The sequence below is a fragment of the Dipodomys spectabilis genome, unplaced genomic scaffold, assembly GCF_019054845.1.
Source record: "Dipodomys spectabilis isolate Male_0828 unplaced genomic scaffold, ASM1905484v1 ptg000061l, whole genome shotgun sequence".
NCBI classification, from domain to species: Eukaryota; Metazoa; Chordata; class Mammalia; order Rodentia; family Heteromyidae; genus Dipodomys; species Dipodomys spectabilis.
Window position 1 is genome coordinate 2,782,104 of NW_024870738.1, and position 23,021 is coordinate 2,805,124.

At 38.3% G+C, this 23,021-nt stretch overlaps 1 long non-coding RNA gene across 1 annotated transcript in view; it reads left to right on the top strand.

The window, feature by feature from the left end:
* LOC122108559 overlaps positions 1-22,566 on the top strand; it is a 65,287-nt gene extending 42,721 nt beyond the window's left edge. The window contains exons 2-3 of the long non-coding RNA XR_006147591.1: positions 20,731-20,809; positions 22,281-22,566. This is a non-coding gene — a long non-coding RNA (uncharacterized LOC122108559). The remainder of the gene's footprint in view (positions 1-20,730; positions 20,810-22,280) is intronic.
* Positions 22,567-23,021: the final 455 nt, after the last annotated feature.

Here is a 23,021-nt window from a genome sequence, read left to right on the forward strand (position 1 = left end):
GTTAGTTGAGACAAGATTGTCTGACCCTTACAACCTAAGATATTTAGTACCTAATTTTTTACCCCCCAAAAATGCAGCCCTTTTAAATTGTGAGCATCTTGAGGTTATATATCAGCTATAGTTATGCTGCTTATAAAGAGGTCAGCACAACTCCATATGTTGAATTGGACATTCTAGTATGTTTGATGATAGCTAGATGTGAGTACTTTAAAACTATTATACGGAACTGGAAGAAATGTAAAAAAATATTAATCATGATTACCTTGAATAGTAGATTAGAGATTCATTTTTAATGAATATTTATTACACATCTACACACATGTACATATCATGACTTTCCTGACTCATAGGCTATTTGGTGTGGTCAAGTTCTTTAAACAAAAAAAAAGATAGTAGGGGAAAAACAAAGGAGGGGGTAACAATGCTGGATAGCAAATGTACTCATTACCTTTCTCATGTAACTGGAACCCGTCTGTACAGTATCTTACAATAAAAAATATAAAAAAGAAATCTAAACTATATGATAACTATTTTTTCTAAGTAAATATGGAGATTAAAAACAGAGGCAATATCTTTTTCATAATGGAATCATAAATAAATGAAACATTGATATTCAAAAGTCTTTTTAAGCATTGTGGCCCTATGGTAAATACTCATGATGTCTGTCAATCTAAAGAAAAATGGATGAATGGATATTATTTTCTAATGTATTATACAGTCCTAAATCTAGATCAGAGTTCCTAGTAGATGCTAGGTAGTCATATGTGCTAGGCTACAATTGGTGAGCTGTGTGTGTCAGGACCCTGAAGTTGCAAGTCATGAAAGCTGACTCAAGTAAACTATTCTAACCAAAAAGGAAGCATTTATTGACACTCTCAGATCACAAAAAAATATGAGAACAACTGAACCAGCTCCAATGCCATCAGCCTTTGATTTCTACTGAGGTTCTTTCAAAGCCAGCTTACTATATTTAGCGTGAAATCACAGGGGGATTCCCTTGGATCTGGCTGGAGTCATTAGATCATCCTAAAAGAAGAGGTAGAACTATAATTTGCTGGAAGAGAAAGTGCTTCTAGAAATAGAAAAGGTGCAGAAGTCTCAGTCATTGCATAAGGGGATGTTGTTCTAGAGTAGAAGCCACTGTGAATGGTGTCTAATCACTTATAAATATTTAATCCCAATATATTACATGAGCCTGGATATTATATATAGGTTGGTAGCCAGTGGAGGTCATCTCAAGAAATCCATTCTTCAGCATCATTCATCAAATGTCACTAAAATCTAGGCCTCTGCCCCTTTTCCATTTTCTTTGGTGAAAACTAAGGTGCACTTCTGTTTATCTTCTTTCAGCATTTTATTTCCACTTTGCCATTTAGATTCCATCTAGATAACTCCTCTTTATCCTCAACTCCATTCAGGAGAGAAGAAAAGCTTGAATTCCTTCCCCAAGAATCTGTTTCAGAGCTGTTTAGAATTTGGTGAACATCAGAGGCACCTGAAAGGATTCCTAAGGCCCAAACCCAGAGTCTGAGGCAGTTAGTATGGAGTGGGGCCTATGATCTTAAATTTTTAACAGACTCCCAAGTAATGTTGATATTGTTGATTCATGGACTACATTTTGAGTAGCACTAATACAGTCCATACCTAAAACTTACATTTGCATAGTCACCTCAAAACATCAGTGGTTCTCACCCAGAGGCACTTTGGCTCCTTAGAGGACTCATGGTGGTATCTGGAGAAAATTTCATTGCCACTATCTGAGAGGTGGGAGGGATATCCCTGGCATATAGTGAGAAGAAATCAGAGATGCTGCTAATATACTTAATAGTACACAGGGAAATCCTCTTACCAAAACCAAAAACATTATATAAAACAAAATATTCATAGTGTAGAGGTAAAAAAATTTATACTTCTGGTCTTAGGATTGCAAGAAGGTAACCCACAGGCCAAAGATGAAATTTGCAAATAGCATTGTTGAGCTTCTATCTTGTTCTAAAAAGCAGACTAAGAGAGACGATTATAATATGATTAGCTTAATGTCTACTGACTTATACTGGGCTTACATCCTTATATTACTAAGCTGGTCCCTGAAGGGATCTAAGTTTACAACCCTCTGATCTCATCTAGACTCTTCACTTTATACATGAGGAAGAAACTGCCATGTGGGCCAAAAGATTCGTCTAAGATTTGATAAGGAAAGCCAGTGTGAATCAATATATATGTGCTGGTACTTTTAGTGCATTCAGTTGTAGCTATATTATTCATTCACTGATTTATTTTTTCAGCATTTCTTCTTCATGCACAGTATACTTACTTGTACCCACAAAATTGAATTCTTATACACATAAAGATCCCATATATTATCTAATAATAGCATTGGACATGTGACATACTTGGCCCGTAACATTTATTTAACATTCCCTCCGAGTGCCTAGAGATAAAGATGTTCCAGCAACAAGTTCTATTTTTGAAATACCAAATTGAACTTGGAACTGGTTATGAGACTGGATGGCTCTTCCATCTAGTGAAGTAGAGTGGAAACAGCTGGCCCTTTAAATTATATGCACTGGAGCCAAACCATTTCTCTACACTTCAAAGAAGGTTTGCACCATCTAGGATTTTATTTTATCCTTATCACCTTAGTATTTAAGCAATCATAAAAAGAAAGAAAGAATGAATGAAGAGAGAAAAGCAACCAACACACCAACCCCTGTAAAACAAGCCGAAAGAAAACAATCCAAAGTAATCATACTGGAGTGACATCTCTCTAGGTCAGAATTTAGCCTACAAGCCATAGTCACCCTCTGCTGTTTTTTAAATGATGTTTTATTGTAACACAGCCCTGGTCATCCATATACACATTGGCTACTTTCACAGAGTTGAATGCAGTAAACTGAGACCATATGAATGCCAAAGGCTGAAGTGTTGCCTACTTGGACCTCTGTAGAAAGTGAGCTACAAGGACGTTTATCAAGTATTAGTCTAGACCATATGACATTGTTAATATTTAGTGCTTTTTACCTACACTTTCATATGATTCATTCTAAAAATAAAGGATAGTGATTCTACTAAAAATGCCATTTCTCCTACCTTCCTTTTTTCTTTCCCTTCCCTCCTTCTTTCTTTCCTTCCTTCCTTCCTTCCTTCCTTCCTTTTTTCTTCTATCTTCTTATTTTGACAGTTGCAGTTTGAACTCAGGGCATTGCACTTACAGGTACTCTACCATCAACCCAAGCCTCCTGCCCTGTTTTGCACTTATTAGTTTTGAAATGGGATATTGCTTCCTGCCAGGGTGTGCACTTAGACCATGATCCATCTAGTTACATTTCTCACAAAAAATGACACACATGTGCCACTGCACTCCTCTATTCATTGAAAAGAAGTCTTGTGAATATTTTAGCCTGGGCTAGTCTTGAACATTGATCTTCCCGATCCTAGCCTCTTTTTTTTTTTTTTTGTCGGTCGTGGGGCTTGAACTCTGGGCCTGGGCGCTGTCCCTCAGCTCTTCAGCTCAAGGCGAGCGCTCTACCACTTGAGCTACAGCACCACTTCCCTGATCCTAGCCTCTTAAGTAATTACAGGTATGAGTCACCAGGTCTCAGCTGGCATTTCTTTTCTTACAAGCTAAAACTTGCAGTGGCTCTTGAAGCTTAAAGCAGAATTTCCCTAGTTGGGCTAAAAAAATAAGAAAAGTGTCTCTCATGTGGTAATAAATAAATAAATATATAAATAAATACCAGTCATCCCTTTCACAAAACATTGACAATGATGAGTCTGTTTCACTGGCTCAGAAATGGGAATTTCTTTCTTTTTTTGGGGGGGGAGGGGGTCTGGTCATGGGGCCTGAAATCTGGGCCTGGGCACTGTCCCTCAGCTCTAGGCTAGCGCTCTACCACTTGAGCCACAGCGCCACTTCCGGCTTTTTTTTTCTGCTTATGTGGTGCTGAGGAATCGAACCCAGGGCCTCATGCATGCAAGGCAAGCGCTCTACCACTGAGCCACCTTCCCAGCCCAGAAATGGGAATTTCTATGGAAAGTTTTAGCAAGTGTTTGTAGCTATAGGCCCACCCTAATCAATCTATCTGTCAGCTACAGATAATCATTTCCAGGGACTTTTACTAGCTCCCTTTGTCCAGGGCATCTTCTGCGAATATCAAAATGTCTACGCTTCACTTAAAAGGTAGTACAAATGTGTTTGCATAACATGTGTCATTAAAGGTCACTGCAAATATAATAAAGTTCTGCTCAGATAGCTTCACCACACCTAAAGCTGTCAATTTCTATCTTCTAGAAATATACAGCATGGGAAGAGGGATAAACCAGAGTGGTGTGAAACTTAGGTGAAACTACTTTGGATTTCTGCTGTGACTGTGTGAGCTTGGTTGAACTTTGTAGCCTTTATGGGCTTCACATTCCTTACCCGCAAATGAGGATGATGTCTATTTTGCAAGTTATTAGTAATTATGTGAGTAAAGTGCCTAACAATTAGCAAGCCAGTAAATGATCTGAAGTTAAGCTGTACAGAATTGCTGGGGGGAAAAAACAGCAATAGCATATCATTTAACCTGAAGGTGTTATCTAGGATTTTTATCATGACTGGGTGTACACAAGCTGGCCTAGGTACAAGGGAAACAGAAAGCACGGAATCCACCTGGAACTACCAGTCAGGACCAGGATCAGGGTGAAGTAAGCGAGCCAAGGAAGGTGCAAAATTTAAGGAGGTACTTCATCTAAGATGTCTAACTTGTATTTGCATGACCCTGAGAACAAGTGCACCCTTAAATTTTGCTCTGGAGACACTTCTGTAGATTCTCCCCCACCTTCCCATCTTGGTTGCTGGTTTCCCTTATCTGGCTGAGAAATTCCTCATTTCCTTATCAGCTCAGGTACCTGTTGCCTCTCTCTCTAACCAGAAAACCAATCTCTTGAATAACTCTTTAATAACCAAAGGGTAAATGACTCATAGTAAATCATAATATTACAACTTCTCAAATGCATGCTTCAAAAAAGGATTAAATTCTTATTAAATGAAGCACTAAAGGAAGATTCAGTAGGATAGAATACCTTTGGAGATCCTGAAAGATCATGTGAATGGCAGAGTGTCTCATATCACTTTGTGTGTCTAAGCAGATAAACAGGTTAACTGTGGGGAGAGTAATGCTGAAAACTTGAATTGAGTCTGAAATGAGTAACTAGTCAGATGAGAAAGGAAGGGATTTTAGCATTACTGAAAGGCATATCCTAAAGGATTACTTTCTCATCTTTTTCTTTGCCTCCCCCCCACCTTTTCCAAAACTATGTTGATATGCTAAATGACTCAGCTAATAACTGGCTCTCAGGGACTCTCCCTTCATGGTATTTATGCCCCTGTGTGGTAATTTTTCTCCCATATATATATATATTACATATATATTGCATATATATATATATATATATATAAAACTATAAAGAAATAAAAGAAACAAAATTGACAGTACCCACATTAAATTGAAAAGGCCCAAAAAAAAACAAAACCCAAAATGCAAAACCAAAAACAAACCCATCAAACCATCTACCATTCTAAAATCCAGGCTCAAGGTCAAGTCATGTTTAGAGGACTATCCCTCTAATTAAGTGGGAGGGAAATGAATGCCTGGGAGCAATATCCAAGCCAATCCTCCATCTCTTTTTATAGATAAAGTTTTATTGAAACACAGCCCCACCCCTGTATTATCTGGGGCTGCTTTCATCTACTTAAAAACAGAATTGTACCATTGTCATGATTTGTGTGATCCGTAAGACCATCTGCTCTGATGAAAAGTCTCTAATGCATCTGGAACTCTTCATCTCATAGCCCTTGGCCCTTTTCCCTATTTATGTTCATATATCAAGGTTTCTCCAATGCATAGATCCTGTGATTCTCTGAATAAAGAAAGAACAAGTCAAGCTACTACCATGTTCACCTTTGTCCTCTTTGCCTCCTAAATGATCTATTGGCATAAAACCCAGGTGTTCTTGTGCTGTGCAGCATGAAATGGAATGATCAGATTGTTCATTTGGCTCATTACTGAGGTACTTCTGAAGATAAGATTGAATTTGACAACAATAGCAATTCAAGTTGCACAGAACACCTGCACATGCCCAAACAACTTAAGGGGGAAAAAACCAGTAAATCAAGTGCATAGTTTTTAGAAAATATATCCAGACACAGTCATTTTGATTAGTAACTGCATCCCTTCTCCAGTACATGATCACAGATGGGCTCTAGATACCCATGGCTTTGTTTTTAGCTAAAGAGTATGTGACACATGCCAGGTGACTAGCAATTATGTCTTGCTGAACATGGTCACTCATGTGGAAATACAAAAATTGCCCATTGAATCAAGGAACTTTTCACTTGCAGGCATGTGTGAGATATTCTATTTTATTGTCAAGAATTTTCTTTCTGCCTATTTATAATCAACCAACTTTGTAACATCATTTTCCCTTAAGACATATTGAAAAGGAAGAAGACAAATTTGGGAGAGATTATCCCATAGTGACATTTTAAATTTTTATAGTGATATTTTTGATTTTCATAATGAAAAGTTTCAAATGAAAAATTTAGCTCTCTTTTCTGAATTCTTCCAAGGACTTCTTCAATGACCTTAGGCTTATTTAACTTATCTGATACCTATCTTTAAAAAATATATCATTTTAGCTGGGTGCTGATAGTTCATGCCTGTAATCCTAGTTACTCAGTAGACTTAATACCTGAGGATTGTGGTTTGAAGCCAGCCTGGGCAGGAAAGTCCATGAGACTCTTGTCTCCAATAAAGCACTAAAAAACCAGAAGTAGACCTGTAGCTCAAGTGGTAGAACACCAGCCTTGAACAAAAAGGCTAAGGGATAGCACCTAAACTCACAGTTCAAGTCCCAGTACAGGCACCAAAATTTATATTATATATTACATAATATTACATATGTATATATACAATGCTATACACGATCTTTTTATTTACTCACTTCCTCAATTGATCTATTGAATGATTATTGTCAGTGAAGTACTTTTAGATGCATTCTGTCATAAATGATACAATTTTATAATTAACCTCTGTAACAAGGGCTAGGATATTTCCACTGCCAGTGTGTTGTGATAAAAGGTGAAGACGTATGTCCATATTTTCTCCTGACTTGTATAGTATACTATTTTGGGGAAAGAGGAGTAGTCTGACTAAAGACAGGAATCTTCTACTAGGAAGGAGAAACTGTACAGGAACACAAAGAGAATAATTTTCCAAGATTATTTGTGAATTTATTTTTTCCTTATATTAGCTGAATTTTCAATTACTTCAGCAGAAACACATATTATATTCAAGCAACCGTAATGGATACAAAGCTATATTTGAAAAAAAAGTGAAATACAAAGGATTTGGGAGTATAAAAGTACAAAATCATATATTATCTACAGCTTTTACTGACATTGGGGAGCCTACTTATCTGTGCACCAGTTTTTCTCATCCAAAATTGGAGATAATTATTATACACTCTTATTAAAGTGAGAAGGAAATGAATTTAAGTATGCAAGTGCTCAGTAGATATCTGAAAATGATCCAGCAGCAAATATTAGCTGTGCGATAGTTGTTGTTATTATACTAAAAAGCATTTCACAACGGAATCTATTTTTGTTGAGAAAGAGTTTCCAATATTTGGAAAAAAGAAATATTACAGTGTGCCCTTTCAGTAAAACAAAGAGATTTTATCTTCAAGCCCACCTAAGGTACAGTTAACTAATATAGAAAAGTTTGTTGTGTTTGAATTAACATTTACTTGATTAGACCCAAGACTTCATAAAATTAAATGATAACATAGAAAATTGAAAAACTGAATAAGATTTTTTTTTGGCTGACAAGGATATAAATTATTTCTTCCCAGTAGACAAACTTCCCATCAAATATTAACCATTTATGTCTCTAACTTGGAGATATTTCAGCATTCTTTTTTCAGAGATCATAAATATCTAAGTCTTAAGGGTTCACCCTTGGAGCAGCTATATCATATTGCTGATTCCTTCATTTGTGAATTAAATGTTTAAAACTGACTCCTTCATTGTGGATATAACTATGTTTTTAACTTTGAGAAAATTATAATTTCATAATTTCAAGCCTCATTTTTCTCCCTCTTCTTTGAAGTCATGAGAGGAGGATATTTCATAATGCCAGGATTCTCATTAGAGGAACTGAAATTGTTCTGATATCAGAAGGCTAGGATTTTTCATAACAAGATGGTTGCAATTAAGGAAAAGTTTCCTGTACTTCAGTGCCCAACACATTATAAATTAAATGCACTGGCTATACCCAACACACACACACACACACACACACACACACACACACACACCATTCCTGAAACATAATTCAGTAAAAGTAAATACGATAATACCTCCATATATTGAATATAAAGTATGACTCTTATGGATATTGTATAGTTGTTCTCTTTATCCAGTCTGACAATCACTACCTTTAAATTGGATTGTTTGATCCATTTACGTTTCAGTTTTTATTGATTTGATTTTCATCTACCATTTTGTTTTGTTTGCTTTTTACACATCTCAAATACTTTTTGTTCCTGTGTTTCTCAGTGCTTTCCATTGCATCTTTCTGGTGTATCATTTTAATTCCTTTAATTTTAAGTGTTTGTTTCCTTAGTTGTAAGCCCTAGGGCTTACAATATATATCTCAGCTTATTATTATGCACTTCTAATATACTTATGCATTTACAGTAAGTTACAAAAACTATTCCTAGATAACTCCATTCTCTACCCCTATTTTGTGTTATTGTTGCTATATGTATACTATCTATCTATCTATCTATGTATATATTAGAAACCCAATAGACTGTGATTATAATTATTGCTTTATACAGTCATAAGTCTTTTAAGGAAGCTAAGAAGGAAGGAGGGCATGTATACATTTACAGAACCTGCTATATTAACTTTCCTACTTACCACATCTTATTTCTTCTGATGAATTTGAATTGGCATCTTCTGTTATTTTCTTACAACCTATCCTTACATTTTAGCTTGTTTATTAGAAGTAGACTTTCAGTCTGTATGAGATGTAATAGGAAGTCTCAATCTTTGTTTTGTTTATACAGAGATCTGGAGAAATCTCCATGCCTTCCCTGATTTATTTTAATCTAAACCTCACTTTCAAACTAAGAATATCTTAGTGTTAGCTCTTTCAAGTATAGAAATGTAAATACTTCCTTATTACTATTTAATTTCACCCTAAATCCTTCTCTTATGAAATACTATTAAATCAGAGGTCTTTTTGTTGACACTATTTTATTGGACTAATTTCAAGCGTTTGTATAACTTCTTGGAAGGTCCTTTTACTTTTCAAGATGAACTGATTTTCCTAGGAAAAAGTAGAGTTATTTTTCTCCCTCCTGAAATTTCTGAGAATTTTGTTTTTTTGTTTGTTTGTTTTTGGGTCCGGTGATGGGGCCTGAAATCTGGGCCTGAGCACTGTCCCTCAGCTCTTCAGGTCAAGGCTAGTGCTCTACCACTTGAGCCACAGCGCCACTTCCGGCTTTTTATTTCTTTTTGCTTATGTGGTGCTGAGGAATCGAACCCAGGGCCTCAGGCATGCAAGGCAAGCGCTCTACCACTGAGCCAAGTTCCCAGCTCGAAATTTCTGAGAATTTTGATAAGCATTTTAATTTCAAAATATCTAGCTCTGGTGAAAAATTGCTTAGTTTCTCTTGCAGAAGGTCTGAGGTAGCAATATCTTGGCACAGTCTATACATCACCTCTAGCAAATACAGTCAACTAAAAAGGTGAAGGAAAGGAGATGTTATCTATTCTTTGAGCTACAAAGAAAATATTTCTCATGTTTCTACTTCTCATGGAAAGGCCACACCAAGTCCACATTGAAGCAGTGCTTCCCACACATGAATGCATGTGAGGGGATTTAATTATAACAAGGATTCTGATTTAGCAGGTGAAAGGTGTATCCAAGGTAACAGCTTCCATTAATACAGAATTTTCCAGGGCTGCGTGTTAGGTGTAGTTATGTCTGAAGCACAGAACTCTGGCCAATTACCATTGTAACAGCAAACATTGTCCAAATATCTGAGATTATTATAATCAAAAGTCCCATCGTGGGATCATTGAGACTGATAATCTAGTTTATACTTCTGCTAGGCCTTATTGCCATAGAAAATAAGGCATTTTGGCTGTATAGAGTCCTTAAGGGAAAGTACATCTAGAGAGTGTAAGAGGCATCCCAAAAGGGTGTCCTGGCTCAGGTGTAACTGCGAGGACCCATTGGAAACACAGGAGGGAGTCTGATGAGTGTTAAAGAGGTTCCCTGATAGAAGGCATCCCTGTCTACCCTAGTCTCTTTAGAGCAAGGTTCAAACCTTAGAGTCCAGCATCCCCAAAAGGGAAAGTGACCATCTGAAATTGTAGGAGCTCTCTGGCATGGAGAGAGAGTGTGTGTGTCAGAGACTTGTAGAATAGAATACTCACCAGAAGCAGAGAAATGGTATGAGATCAGTGTAGCATAGATGCAGGGCCAAGCAATGGTAAATGTGGGAAGTCTGGCATGGAGTTCCTACAACAGTTCAGTCCGTGAAAAAAGGGGTGGTTAGGGTGTGAATTAGCACTCAGAAAAAGAAAAGTGTAGGGAATTCTGCATTCCTGAATCAAAGCCTGGTTTCGGCACCATTATGCAAGACTTAATTAGGTCTGCTGAAAAGAAGTTACTATGCTTTTCATTCAGCATGTTTACCAGTAGTGTTTGTAGAGCATTTTGGGAACTTTCCTCTGGATTATTCATTGACTGCTCTTTTGCCTGATTGTCATGAGCAGGAGTTGAGATACCTGGACTTGCCATTTGTCTTGTGTTTCTGCTTGTTCTGCCATTTGGGTATGATAGCCAACTCGATTCTGAACTAAAACACTATTTTAAGGCAAGCATCAATCAGACCCCTGTAGTTGCACAGATTGTTTGACCTAATAAAAATGGGTACAGATACAATCTAGTTCAACAGATACAATCTAGTTCAATAACAAACAGCTAGGGATCAATGGACTAAGAAAAATCAAGGAAAAAATAAAAAAAAAAAATCAAGGGTCAGCAAACCAGAAATTAATAGGTTTAGGGAGATTTGTGAGGAGAAAATAAGATTGGAAGGATGTAGGAAGGGAAAGTGAGAGAGAGAGATTCAGAGATAGGGCAGGGATAGCAGGAAAGGAGAAGAGAGATAAATAAAAATAAAAATAATAAAAAATTTAAAATGAAACACTTAAAAATTATGTAAGTATAAAGAAATAATTCTACAATTAATGGTGCTAAGGCTGGGAGTTTGTGAATTGAGTAATCAATATCTGAATTAAATAGGCACACAATGAAGGATAAGGTCTAATAATCGAAAATAAGTATATATCTGGGGATGAATAGCACAGCAATTAAGTAAGGCAAAAAAGAAACCTAAAAGGACCAAAAGGGAAAAGAGTATAGAGAATATTTTTTTAAAAACAGAAACAACAACAACAACAAAACAAAAAACAAACCTAAAATAAAAATTAAAAAAATAGACAACAGTTTAAAAAAATTAGGTAGAAAAAAGTTCATCTTGGGGGTGGTGGGGGTTGATCTTGGGTCTCCCAAGTGTCTGTAACCAGTCTCTTGGTGGTGGAGTTTCTGGTTTGTTTGTGGTGTTTGGTTGTCCTGTGGCTTGGTTGGTTGATTTAATCGGTTAAGTGTGGAGAGGGCAGGGAGGAAGAGTGGCCACGGTGAATGTGGATGATGCGGACGTGACCTCAGAGTGTGAGAATCTCCCATGGCCTGAAGGAAGCGTGTGGGGGCCATCCAGATGTGACCTCAGTGAAAGAGGAGGTAACTGCCTCCAGGTGTGCCAGTCACCTGGGCAACACAGGTGCTGGGTAGCAACTTCTAGAGTAGGGTACGTGGGGTCTTGCATGAAAAACTGGGGTGGGAGGGGAGAGTCTATGTGCAGATTTGTGTACAGACTTGCGCTGAGAAAAATGGCATTTCCAGGAAGATCTACACTGGGGAGTACTTTTTTTTTTTTTGGTGGTGGTGGTATTGGAATTTGAAAATGGTTTTTTCACTTGTTAGTCAGGTTCTCTACTAAGTATGCTATCTATCATGTGGTGATTATTTTTTAAGATAGGGCTTTACTGTATGACCCTTTGGAGTGGACTTTAATCCCCCTATTTGTGCTTCCCTAAGTCACTAGAATGACATGCACACACTTTCTTGCCTAACCATTGTGCTTCACCCATAGCTGGGATCACAGGCACATGCCATTGTGCCATGTCATTGTCACTAACATGGAATGTTCCAAACTTTTTTTTACCAGATTGCTCTCAAACTGTAATTTCCAGGTCTCTGACTCTCAGGTAGCAAAGATTACAACCATTGTTCCTTGCTGGAGGCACACTTTTGAGTAGCAAGGATTAGAGCACTCATTCCAAACTTTCTACATAATACAACCACCTGCAGAATTTTTTGAAGTTACTAATACCATATTCAGAGATTCTTCTTTAATGGATTATGATTGCAACAGTAATGCTCAGCCAAGTTTAAAAGTTAGAGTTGTAAGAAGTGTGTACAAGAAACTATGATTAACTGTGGTTCAGTCAATACATCATCAAAACCCAGATGGTATTATTCACAAGCTGAATGTCGTATGGCCAGGATAACCCATATGTGACTACCGGTTAAATCTGGTTTCCCTTTTATACAACTACAGCCAGATCTCTGTACAGCCACATCATACCAAGTGAGCTATCTGCTAGGGTCCAACCAATAAAGAGATGCAATCAGAAAATCTAGAAACAATTGAGAAACTAAATAGACAAGTGCACATGGACAGACTGTATAGAATGACAGGCTTGTGATTAACACTGTTTGTCCAGAATGGTCAGAACTTGATCAGTAATGCCTGTATCTCTAGATCTTGCCCATGTTTCCAGCTCAAGACCACAGAAGTCTAGATCTAATCAATCACAGAAGAGCCTCAATCTAATTACCCTGCTCCAGCAGCCTCCAGCTGGAACACCCTTGACAACTTCCTTTTTTCCATTATAAAGCTTTCCCATTCCTCTTCCTATCCTGGAGCGTCTGCCAAAGACAAGTGATGATAACTAGTGGCTTTGAGTGAATAAAGGCTTCAGTTCTCTTGTGGGTGGTCTTTATTTGTACACAATAATGAAACAGAGCCAGTCCGCTTTTTTTTTTTTATTATCACCATACACCAGCAATTCTAAAATAGTTCAGAGATATAATTCCCCTCCAAGGCCAGGGTGGGCTTCTTCCATCACCCTGGACTCTTGCCAATGTTACTACTTTATAGGCATTTTTTTCCCTACAAGTTCTTAAAGCGAAGCTTTGTGTCCAGACTGCCATGGCTCTCTGCATAGCTCTCTTCCTTCTGAATATGTTACTTCTCATGGTCTTAACTCCACGTGGTGAGGGCCTTTCCTTTCCTTTCCCAAAGGCCTTCCTCCAGCTGCCCAAGGTCACATTTTTTCCTGGGAGCTCACAGCCTTTAACTCACTCCTCCCATCTTTTCCCAGCAATGCCTCCATTGCAACTCCTCCTGAGCCTGGCTTTTCACTTTAGTTTCCTTGGTTCTCTTTCTTTTCCAACTAATCTCTGACCCAGTGAAAATGAAAATTCATTACACAATTATATAATTAACATGAGAGACACCAAGAGACCCTTATCTGTGGGGAAAAAATGAGTATGTGCATTCTCCCATTAGCAAAGTGTGGTGTTTGAACTCAAATGTAGTTAATAGGCTGCTTCACAAACTCAATGATCAGATTTTGATGGGAACATTGATCCCAGAGGCACAGTCTGTTTAAAAGGAAAAAAATAGCTTATGTTGTTCCTAGTTTTGCTTCACGCCCACTTGCCATCTATCCTGAATCCCTGAATACATCGAAATTATTTGACTTTCTGGTGGGTACAGCTTTCACATGATGAAGTAAGAAGATTCAACCTATTGACTTTGTTATAAATCAAAATAAAGATTATTAGATAAAGTACTAAGAAAAATGATCAAAGCCCAAGAAATAAAACTAGCAGAGTACAGGATATTCTTTTAATGTCTTGGTTGTGTGTTGGCTAACCTCATGGCTATACCATTATCTGTAAGACTACAGCTGTTTGCCTGGCTAGTAATTATTTGTTAAGGATTCCAAATTCAGAAGATTACATTTTAAGTTCTATATACTTTTTTTGGTAGAAATGCAAATCATTTCTGACAGGTAGAGAAGATACCCGCAAAGGTTATAGTTTTATTGCCCTGTAGGACAAAAAGCATTTTTGTATGTGGCTGAGAAATCTTGTTTGAACAGTCTTCTTTTACTAGTGCCTATGAATACATGTTCTTCCAAGGTTTTTGAAACATCTTTATCCTCTCATTAGCTTAAAACTAATGAATTGGATACAATCTTGGATCTTAGACACAATTTTAACTTGTTGGAAAATGGTGTTTTGTGGTCAAGCATGGTGGTCTACATCTTTAAATTCAACTTCTTGAGAAAAAGATTAGAAGGATCATTCATTCATAGCCAGTCCAGACAAAATGTTAGCAAGACTCCACCTCATAAACAAACTAGACATGGTAGTATATTAGCATATGTTTGCAGTCCCAGATACAGAAAGGTAAAGATTAAGACCTCACTCCAGGTTGAGCTGAGCAAAAATATGAGACCCTGTCTGAGAAACAATTAAAATGAAGGGGTAGAACAAAAGCTATGAGCAAGCAAGCTGAGCAAGAGCGTGAATACCTGTGTTTAAGACTAGTAGGAAGTAAGGAGGCTGAGTCCACCCAGTGCTGAGAGGCCATTCATTGAATGCAGATGCCTAGCTCAAGGTGAGCTAGGAGGGCTCTGCTTCAGAGAAATGCAGATGTCGTGGCCTTAGGAAAGCTTTGCATGGAGAATGCTCTGATTCTGCCTTGATTACCTCCCTAAATGGCTTGAATCACCTGCCTCTGAGTAGCCTCTAAGTAGAAGGTTGAGCCATATCATCCCTAGATGGAAAAATTCTGCTGGTACCTGAGCTTGTACCTGATCATGTCCTAATAAGGTATCATTTTGCTTAGCCCCTACTCAAGCATGTGGTCTTTGTCTTTACAAGCTTTCAAAGTGTAAGCTCTGTTCTGGGTTGTAGATCTTTGAGATGACAGTCCATCTACAGAGGCAGACCTTAGTAGCAGCACACACAAAAATAGTGTAGGCTGTGAAACTACAACTGTTAACAGGAACTCATAGAAGGATTAGAATGGCTACACATATCTGCCTGCCATGGTTAGCTCCTACATGTACAACTCTTTTCAAAGTGTTCTTTTTTCTCTTTTCCTTTCATTTCCTTTCTCTTCCTTCCTTCCTTTTGTCCTTTTTTCCTTTCTTCTTTCTCTTTCTTTTCCTTTCTTCCTTCATTCCTTCAGTCCTTCCTTCTTTCCTTCCTTTCTGTTTCTTCCCTTCTTTCTTCATTATAGTATTATTGAAGTTGGAACTCAAGGCCTTGCATTTGCCTGTAGTCTGGCATTTTGCTGGTCAATTGGAGATGAAGATGGAGACTCTTATTGTTATTGTAGTTATTATTATTATTATTAACTTTAAGAAGTAATACAAAGTAATACAAATACTTTAAGAAGTAATACATTGCACTCAATTAATGAGTGCAATGCAGGAGAGTTTTCTGCCAAATTTGGCTTTGAATTGTGAGCCTCCAGGTCTTAGCCTTCTGTGTAGCGAGGCTTATAGGTGCGAACCACCAGTACGTGACTGGCAAGTGACACTATTAACTTCCCCTCAGGAATCAGAGGCCCAGGAAAGCTTTCCCACAACAATTAATTACCAGAAGAATTGGAAAATATTAATAGTGTTTGTGGCCTCTGACCTTCCTGGTAAGGTCCTGGTGGAAGGTATTGTTGGCATGCAGTAAAAGCAGACCTGAGCAGAGGGCCAGATGATGGGCAACAGAACTAACCTAACTTCTCCCAGACTATCAGTTAGAAAAAAATGGCTTTTTTGAAATAATAGAAGCATAAACAATCAAATGGACGTGTATCTACCTCAAAGGCACAGGTATTTCCTAAAAAATGGGGATGGTGCAGTCCAGATGCCCAGTGAGTACCAATATGAACCCCAAGAGAGCCTTTTGTCTCCATAAGGACCACAGGACTTCCTGTAAATTTTTTTGGCAACAAAATATTTGAACAGCTGGGGCCCTATATACTTATGACCCTGACTAGTTTTACAAATGAGTCTCTTTATTTCCCCTCTCAAAAAAAGTAGGAGATCATTTCATGTTTTTATTTAATTAAGTTCCACTAGGTCAGCCAGCCTATTTGATTTCTGGCTTGTTATCTGACAAAATTCTTTATTATTAACTATGTGTTTTTCAATTGCTTAATATATTTAAGTGGCCTTTTCTAACTTCAGTCATCTCATTATTTGAAGATATTATAAAACAAGTTTGGTTCTTTGTTATAGTATTGGCCTTTGGGCTGCTGTTTACACTGGTCTGGTCTTTTATATTTATCTGGCTCTAAATTAAGTCTCTCAAGAAAATAGATAGGTTTAGGGGCGTAGCTAAGTGGGTAGAGCTCATGCTTACCAAATGCAAGGCCCTGGATTCAGTCTCCAGGACACACACACACACACACACACACACACACACACACACACACACACACTGAAAGCTAGAAAGAGAGAGAGAGGAAAGAATCAGGTTAACATAGACAGTTTTGCTCTAAATCACTCAGATTTCAACTCTGATGGAAGTTTTATGGTTTAGTTTGAAATAAATGACCAAATAGGCACATAAATTAAAAGTCTCTAGCTGGGTGCTGGTGGCTCACACCTGTAATCTTAGTTACTCAGGAGGCTGAGAGCTGAAGACTTCAGGTTTGAAGCCAGCCTAGGAAGGAAAGTCCATGAGACCTTATCTCAATAAACTATGCAGAAAAAGCCACAGAAATGGTACTGTGGCTCAAGTGGTATAATGCTATCCTTGAGCAAAAGAAGCTCAAGGACAGCCTCCAGGCCCTGATTTCAAGCCCTAGGACTGGCACACATAAAAAGTCTCCATCATATTCCTCAAAGGACTACACATAGAGCTCCCCTATGAACCAGCAATCCCATTTCTGGGCATTTATCCAAATGATCACAAACAAGGCCCCACTATAACTACCAGCACAATGTTTATCACAGCATTATTTACCATAGCTAAGATATAGAACCAAACCTGATGCCCCTCAGAAGAGGAATGGATCAAGAAAATGTGGTATTCTCTGCTTCCATCAGAAAGAATGACACTGCCCCATTTGTAAAGAAATGGAAGGACTTGGAAAAATCATATTAAGTGAAGTAAGCCAGACCCAAAGAAACATAGATCCCATGGTCTCCCTTATTTGTAATAATTAGTATACATCTAGGATAAGCTTAGCAGATGAGCAGAATAGCTCAATAGCTATGTACATATGACTATATATGATGATACTAAGTGAAATGAACTCCAAGACATGGACACAAGAGGTTTTTCTTTGTTTTTGTTGTTCTCAATGTACTATGAGATTTCCTTTTTCTTTTGTGTTTTTCCACACTATGGTTTATCCCCTGTTGTTACTGTGTTCAATTTTGGTACTCTGGATATATTGTATATATATTTATCTGAACTAGACAAGGGAAGGGGAGCAAAAGAATGGTGACACTAAGGACAAATGGGGAACCTATGCAACAGCGATACTCATAAGAGAATATGTTGGAAATGATCTGTACAACTTGGGGGGGATTAGAGATGAGGGAAAGAGGAAGAAAAATGAGGGAAGGGGTAACAAGATGGACAATAAATGTAATCACTACTTTACTTATGTAATTATAACCCCTCTGTAATCACCTTGACAATAATATTTTTTTAGTTTCCATCACTAAAAATACTCAGAGTCATTCAATATTTTGATAGTTTTTTTTAACAAAAATGTTTTGTGATTATTAGCTAGAAATGCAAAAGGATGGTTTAGGACCTAGAACAGTAGTGGTTTTTTTTTTGGGGGGGGGTCCGGTTGTAGGGCCTGAACTCTGGGCCTGGGCACTGTCCCTCAGCTCTTCAGCTCAAGGCTAGCGCTCTACCACTTGAGCCACAGCACCACTTCCAGCTTTTTTACTTTTGCTTATGTAGTGCTGAGGAATCGAACCCAGGGCCTCATGTATGCAAGGCAAGCACTTTACCACTGAGCTACCTTCCCAGCCCAACAGTAGTGTTTTATTGGGTGACTTTCTTTAACAATGAAATCCATCTAAATTGTCCATTTGTACATATATTTTTTTTTCCTCTTTCTAAGAATTTACCCATTCTTGAATAAATCTGTAAATCAGAGCTAAGGGGCAGAGTTTGCAGAGTGTTTTATTACAGTTCTGCAGGAACAATAAGTCTTTCTATTCTTCTTCTTTGAAAAAGTCTCCTGAGTAAGGGTCTCCCTACCCTGTTTGTGGTCAGTCCCCAGATCCGATCCCTGTCACTTACCACTGTTTTCTAAAGGAGTGACAGGTCTATTTGTTTTCTGCTTGCTTTCCCTGGCTCCTCCTTTTCCCACATACCTCCATTATTTGTCAGGAAAGAACCACAGGGAGGAATTTAAAGGACCTAAATGCACAGCATTTTCCTTAAAAGGCTTTCACACTAGTTATTTTGCAATAAGTTTTTTGAAAAAATCTTGAGAGATTGCTATTTCCTTTCATTTTCCAGAGAACTCAGTGTTCAAGGTTACTTTTCTTGTTGCACATAAAAGTTTGAGTCTGCCTTGCCTCTTGTTTTCAAGTTGCTCTGTCACTACTCATTCTGCTACTAGAAACTCTTATATACTGCTTCTAATGGGATTTTTAAGGAGAAATTATCTATTTCCTCAGCTTTAGTCCTTCAATGAGACTGGGATTAATGGGCCTCTCATAATTTTCCAGACAGCTCATTTATCTGCAATACTTGAAAATTATTCTCCCATAATAACACACAGTTAATGAAAATGAGTGGTATAAAATCAACATCAAATGGGGAGGGCTCATTAAAAAGGCTGTTTTGCTATTTAGAATATATGGAATCTCTACTCTGTCCCCTCTAATTCTGTTGGCCCTCTTAGGGCCCAAACCTGGCCCCAAGTGCCCACAGATCTGAGCCCCAGGGAACCCCAAGCTCCTTATTAATGGCAGTCTTTACCTTTGAGGAACCTTTGAAATAATAATATTGGGTCTAACTGGTGCCATCTTGGCCTCTGGTGATAATAGAGAATTAGGTTTAACTGGTGCCATCTTGTCTTAATGGTGGAGGAAAGTCAAGTCCTATCTCCAAGGTGATACGCATTCCTGAATTCCTAGAGGCAGGGGTAGGGACATGGACAATAGATTACAGGACCTGCCAGCCTTGGATCATGAACTCTCAAGCTTCCTATGACCCTGCCTCCTGATTGGGACCCTATTTAGGCCCTGACCAGCTCAGGCACCATGACACCATGCCTCATGTCTCCTGGCGCTCCTCTGGTCATCATGGTGTCCCACTTTAGCTCTCCATTGGAGTTGATCTGGTTTGTTGATATTGTTTCTCTGCTCTTTCTTTCCTCTCCTACTCTCATGTCTCAGTTTTCTACAAGTGTTAAGTGTATTCGAGGGGGCTGTGGGTCTTTGAGACAAGATTCCACCTGCAGTCCTCAGTTTTCTAATGAAGATTTGCTCAACCTCTCAAAATGTGGCTTCTTTATTTTCTTGAGTCTGAATACCCATACAAGACCTTTTGTACCTGGTTTCCTCTCATCCTACCCTGAGGCCTAGAAGAAGGGCTTTAACTTTTTCTAGATTATATTGACTAATATGATATCCATGAGCCACACATATCTATAGGGCGATTGAATGTGACTAGTCTGAATAGAAATGGGCAGAAAGCATAAAATTCACCTGAAATTCTAAAGGCTACCAACATAAAAAGTGAAGGGATGCCAACTATGTTGATGTTTGTGTTCATTATAGGTTGACAGTATTTTACATAAGCTGGCTTTAATATATCATTAAAGTTAATATCACCAATTTCTTTTTACTTTTTAAAAAAGTATAGTCACACTAGAAATTTACCATTCCACATAGTTGACATTTGTGACTTTTTATTCTCATGGATATGTGCTGCCCTGGATGACTGACCATGTCTTCAACTTTGCTTAACAGCCTCTGCCTTTGCAGAAGATGCCATTCATTTGACTTGCTGAATACTTAGTGTATCTCTAATTTGGGCTTAAGTTTTCTCCACCTTATTCCAGTCTATCAATCAAGACGATTTTAGAATATATTTAAATCAAAACAATATACCACTATTACTGTTGTTAAGTGCTTTGAGGCCCTGAATCTATCCATCTCTCTCTTTCTTGTTCGTCATATATACACTCTATCTTTACATGGGGTCTTCCTATGTTGCTCAGGATGACCTTGAACTCTTAACCTCAGGGACACTGACCTCAGCCTTGCAAGTATCCCAAACTACGGGTGCATATCAATGTACTTGACTGACTCTTTTTATTTTTTAATAAAAATAAGTTGCAAATAATCTATAGTCTATTGAGGGAGTAGCAATTATAGACAATTATGATAAAATGAAAAATGTCTGGTATAGATATGTGAACAAGATATATGAATATATTGTAGATTGTAAGAATTTCATGAATTCTGCTTATGATTATCAGAGGGAGCACAGAGAAGCCCTGGTGAGGCTTTCTGGCAATGAGGATAGAAAGTGCTGCTTCAAATCAGAGGCCATGGAAGGTAAGGCTCTAGAGACCTTGGTGGAATGGATGGTGTCAATTGCACAGGAACACCTGATGGTGGTCAGTGTGCATGCATGGATGACAGAACTCTGTGGGGTTGTGGGAGGTAAGGCTGTAATCCTACAGACTTACAAAGACAGGAGAGGAGAGTTTTATTGGCCACCAGGATACAGGACAGGGCACAGAAGCTTTTCCAAGAGAGTGTTGAGAGATTACTCATCTATATCCCCAAGCTGTAGCTTAATTCATTTATGCCCATTGGGCAGTGTTGGGGAAGGAGCTGAAGAGCTTATTCTGGATCAGTGGCATGGTTTGCAAACCTATTCTTTGATGGGAAAGCTGCTTTTGCACTGAAACATTGAGCAGAAACAATGACCTAGTTCACCTGCCCCACAGCTCATTTGGCTTGCCAACACAAAGAGCTGGATGCTGATTAAAAGTGAAAACTTGTTCTCCAGTAAATATGTTACTTGCCAGAATCTTCTCTCCGCATTTCTGTGACTAGGAATCCTGGGTAGTTAGTAGTTACAGAATGCATGCATTTTCTTTCATATTGAGACTAAAAGACAAAATATGGGAAGACCTTTGCCACCTTAGAGTATTGTAGACAATATCCTATTGCTCTTGGGAGACCTTAGATGGTCATCAGCTACATGGCTACCTGTCTAGTACTGTGACTCACACATCTGTTTCCATGCTCATATGTAGACAGGGAGAGAGAAATGCCTTATGCTCAAAACACCAATATTGGGGTTTAGCTTCTTTTCTTTTTTTTTATTGTAAAATACTGTACAGAGGGATTACAATTACATGGGCAAGATAACAAGTACATTTATTATCAAGCATTGTTGCCTCCTCCTTTGTTTCCCCTTCCCATCCCTTTCCATACCATCCACCCACCCCCTGCAGAAAATTTAGGGCAGCCTCTCTCTACTAACTTGAGTCCTGAGTGTTGATTCTCTACCAGATTGTTGGCTCTGGGGATTACCCTAGGAACTAAAAACAACAGCAACAAAGGGCCACAACCCCCAGAGATTCTGATTTAATTGGTCTGAAGTTCCAGTTGCTTTTTTATTTTGAGAACTCTTTAGGTGATTCCAACCTGCTGGCAAGGTAAAAAAAAATCACTGGTTTAGTTTTTCTGACTACTTAGGGTTTTGGTTTGTTGTTTTGTTTTGTTGATTAAAGTGGGCAGAGGGCAAACTGTGGTCAGGGTTTGGGAAAACTAATGAGGAAGTACAGATTAAGTAAAAAAATGTCTAAGGTGTGTCTAAAGGTGAAAACTTAGGGCTGCATCATTTGCTCCAATGGGGCAAAAAGAAGCAGCTGCTTATCTCCTCTTTCTCTAAGGCCAGTGGTTCTCCAATAAATTTATCCCAGAAAGGGTGAATCAAGAAAATGAGCATTTCTTTGTTTACTTCTCTTTTAGTTTGTTTTAAATTGACACTTTCCCCTCTTCCTCTTCACAGGCCTGAAACCAGTAATCATCTGTCTATCACCTGACTGTGAGTCAGCAAAGAACCCCAGACTCTGAGGTCACTTCCTCATCTGCTGAGATCACTTCCTGAACTGCCCCAGTCATACCTCCCTTGGACAGTGTGACTGCCCCAAGGCTCTGAGATCACTTCCACATCTCTGTGCTCCACCAGCCTCCCACCTTTCCCTATATAATCCAGCTCAACACAAGTCTCCTCTTTGTTTTCTCTTTTTCCTTCCCCTCTCTCTCTGCATACCTCCATCTCAAGCAATTTGCTCTCCCCCAAATAAACTTTTTTCTTCCTGAACATGTGGTGATTTCCTTTTGGCAAACCTTACACTATCTATATCTATATATCTATCTATATAAGTAAGGTGTACAGTGTGATGTTTCACTATATCTGTGTGTATATATTAATACATGTATAATGATCCCATCAGGGTATTTAGCATATTCATTACTTTGAGTAATAATCATACTTTTGTGATTTATTGCACAGCAAGATGACTGTAGTTGATATTATATTGTATATTTCAAAGTTGTATTCCTAACAACTCTCAGGTGATGCCCCTAGTCTCAAAAGGGCAATGGCAAAAGGGATTCTTAAAAAAGAAAAGAAAAGGCAGTAAAAGGCATTTTGCTGATCATCTAGTTTGTACCTGGTGCCATGACAGACCTGGGAATAAAGAGGAGCAAATACCCTGTAAGTTGGCAGTCTGGAGGCATAGACAGT